Consider the following 3,806-nt stretch of genomic DNA (forward strand, 5'->3'; position numbering starts at 1 on the left):
TATCCTTTTTTCCATCTACTATGGCTGGTACCATTTGAAGATCTCGATGATTTCTTCGCAGAACAGGACTTTCATCTGTCTGAATGATGTATGATCTTGGTTGGACTTCACTAAGGACAATTCACTTCTGAATCCATACGTTTGTTTTGTCTTTTAGCCTTACTTGGTCACCAGTGTAGAGTTCTGGTAGGTTTCTTGTTCTTCTGTTAAAGTAATACTTTTGTTTTTCCTTCTGTTGTTCTTTGAACTTCCTCACTTTCTCCCCCTCTTTTGTTTTTAGGAGGTTCTCCTGAATGGGTAGGTTTGATCTTAGCCTACATCCAATAAGAAGTTGTGCTGGTGACGTACCACACTCGAGCGGCGTTGTGCGATATACTAGCATGCTCTGGTAGAAGTCTGTTCCACTGTCTACTAGTTCTGTCTGTACTAATTTTTCCACTAGACCATTGGACTTTGGAAAATGAGGACTTGATGTGGTATGTACAAAGTCTCACTCTTTGCCATACTGTTGGAACGGTATATTGCAAAACTGAGGTCCATTGTCTGTGAAGACCTGGCTTACCACACCATGTCTGGAGAATATGGTTTTCGTACCAATTATTACAGCATCTGCAGTGCTGGTGTTCAGTCTACACACCTCTGGATACAAGGAGTGATAGTCTGTATCTACAAGACAGTCCTTCCCTTGACATTCGAATAGATCAGTGCCTACCTTCTGGTAAGGTCTGTATGGTGCTGGGTGTGGCTTTAGTGGTTCTGCAGGATTGCTTGCTCGATTTTTCCAGCATATTGTACAGTTTGACACTTTATTTGTTATATCACTGTTGATTCTTGGCCAGTACGTCACCTCTCGTGTTCTTTTCTTACACTTCGATTCCGAGATGTCCTCCATGGATCCTTTTTATCATCATTTTTCTCGGCTCTTTGGGATAAGGATTTTGCTTCCTTTGTAGATAATGTCTTCAACCACTGATAGTTCCACCCTACAGTTCCAGTACTCTGAAATGGTAGGTGAGTAGTCCTGCTTCATGTTGAGCCATCCATCCAAGATGTTTTTCTCAGTTGTCTCAGTGTTACATCTTTGTTCGTCTCTGATGTTATGAGCTCCATTTTTGCATTTGATATGGCCAGTGCACTTGTGATCATGTCCACGAAGGCATTCACATCTTCATCCATTTTGGTGTTGCTGGTTCTCTCGTGCCAATAGCACTAGACAATATGACTGTTGTGTACATTAGCTTACCCGGAGTGCAGGCCACATTCAGTGTATAGTGTTGCAGCCTAATTATCATTCTTTGTAATTTAATTGGACATTCATTTAATGGTCTTTGGAACAATCCAATCAAGGGCTTATGGTCAATCTCTATACTGATTGCTTGTCCTGACACAAATTGATGAAATCTTTCACAGGCGTATGTGATGCTGAACAGCTCCTTTTCAATTTGAATGTATCAATCTCAGCGTTTGTCATTGATTGTGATGCATACGCAAAATGGGTTGCCAGTCCTCATATTTTTGCAGAAGATTACATTAATTACATTAATTTATGCTCCATTATCCAATTTAACTGAAATGTATATGTCATTCACTTTAATCTCAACATCCAGTCTCTGTTTTCTTCCTTGTTTTCAATCACAACATCTAGATAGAATTCTTCTATCTCCCTTTCATCTACTGCATAAACTTTGCTTTGTTGTACTTGGTTCCTACAGCAACGGGCATAATGGTTGCTTTTGTTGTACATATAGCATATAGCATGTTTTACCATATGCTGGACACTTCTTTGGTAGGTGTGTACCACATTGACGACATGTTTTTTGATTTTCCCTTTCATTTTTGTTCACTGGCCATGCCTCTCTTTCCACTTTGGCGAGCTTTTTGTTAAACGGTTTATGCCTGTTCTTGCTTATTGCATCCACGTTGTGTCTAGTTTAATTGAATAGCTCTTTTGCCTGTGTTTTTACAGTTTCTGCAGGGAACGCTGCTGTTGAAGAGCAGCAGCAATCATCAAGGATCCACACCACCCAGCACTGGTCTCACTGCTACAATCAAGAAAGAGCTATAGGTGCCGCCAGTTTCAGGAACTGCTGCCACCCCTCCACCATCAGAATCCTAAACAATATACTCAATCAGAGGTTCATTTAAGAACTCTTACTTTTGCACTCTGTTTGGTTTTCTCTTTCCTTGCTGAAATGCACAGTCAATTGTTTACATTTGTTTATTTTTCACATGTGTACATTATGTACAGTTTATTTTTGCACTGCCAATAGTGGAAATTCTGCCTGGCCTATAGAAAAAGAATCTTAGGGTTTTATGTGATGTCATATATTTACTCTGACAATAAATTTGAAAATAGACACATAACTAGCTTCCTATTTTATCTCTCCTTGGTTTTTCAAGTGGTAAAGTCACATATTAAGTTAGCAATATATTTTTGTAAAGTCATTCCGTCTGCAACATGAACAATGTGACTTTCAAGATGTGAATATCCTACATGATATTGTGAACTGAGCTAAATCAATTGTTTGTGTCTATGTGCTAAATATACAATGGTCACTGATGTGACATCATAGATGTGGAGGGTGGATAAAGGAACAATGACTTCACAGACTGCAACGAATGACATCAAGAGCACAGATCACCAAGAACAGTCCTTTGGTACAATTAACCTGTTATCTGGAAGAGTGGAGCTATCAATCTACTTTAGCATTTGTATCTCCTTTTGGTAGTTTTATTTCCTACTCTATATCTCTTCTACATCTAATCTTGTTCATCTGTTGGTTCCACCCAACAAATCACACTGTAGCTTAAAAAGAAAATATTCTAATGAAAAGTCATTGTCCTGAAATATTAACTTTGTTTCCCCTCCGCAGATGCAGCCTGTATCTAAATATGTTTTGTTTTTATTGCAGCAAACTTTGGTTTATTCTGTTGGTGATAGCTGAGTGGGTGACATCTTTGCATTTCAGTCATGCAATTCCTGGTTAGTTCCTGCTCTCAGGACTAGCTCAGAAATCTAACTGACGGCCTGCAAGGGTACTGATAGAAAACAAAGGTCTTAGCAGGTCAGTACCATCCATAGAGACAATTGGGCAGTCAATGTTTCGTACTCACAACACTTTTCAGATTGAAAACCAAGCTCCTATCTTCTTTCCAGATAAGCAAAAGCAAATCATGGGACTAGTTTGAAGATACCAGTGACCAAGCAGATGTTTAATAACATTAAAACAGGTCAATGTCATTATGTTTTGAGGGAACTGGCTGTGTGCAAATTGACTCCTTTTATTTCTGACATTACAATAGTGCCAAAGGATTTAATTGAGCCATATTGAACAGGATTTGAAAAGTGTTCTTTGAGAATCCCTCTTTCCTTGACCGACTGTGACAAGGCTATTATATTTCATAACACTCACTGTCTTATGACATGTGATGTACTGAAATCCTCCTGTTGCATTATTCAGTTTAAGTCTAAATAGCTTCTCAGTATTGTGCCTTTCTAAGTGAAATGTTTAAATAAAACAAAAAGAGCACAATGTTAAATTTGCATATAGACAGCCTTAATACAACTAGTGGCAAACACATTTACATTTTAATTATTTCTTGTCTCTCTTCTGCAGGACAGGGTCATTGTTTATCTACTCCAATAACATTTCTTCAATGATGGCCGGTTGACTTCATTGCCTTGTATAGTTAGTATCCAATACAGTTTTACAAGTCTGTTGCACAAACATGTTAACTCTGTAGCATTTAAAGCTAATGGAGCTTAAGGAACTTGTTTGAATAAGTCTATTCCTCTGTCTTACATA

At 38.4% G+C, this 3,806-nt stretch overlaps 1 long non-coding RNA gene across 1 annotated transcript; it reads left to right on the forward strand.

Annotated features, from left to right (window-relative positions):
- The first annotated feature begins 2,636 nt into the window (after positions 1–2,636).
- LOC138752266 (uncharacterized) lies at positions 2,637–3,248 on the forward strand. Its single transcript, XR_011350463.1, has 3 exons — positions 2,637–2,725; positions 2,913–3,065; positions 3,158–3,248. It is a non-coding gene; the product is annotated as an uncharacterized lncRNA (long non-coding RNA).
- The last annotated feature ends 558 nt before the right edge of the window (positions 3,249–3,806 follow it).

This window comes from Narcine bancroftii, chromosome 1 (genome assembly GCF_036971445.1).
Source record: "Narcine bancroftii isolate sNarBan1 chromosome 1, sNarBan1.hap1, whole genome shotgun sequence".
NCBI lineage: Eukaryota > Metazoa > Chordata > Chondrichthyes > Torpediniformes > Narcinidae > Narcine > Narcine bancroftii.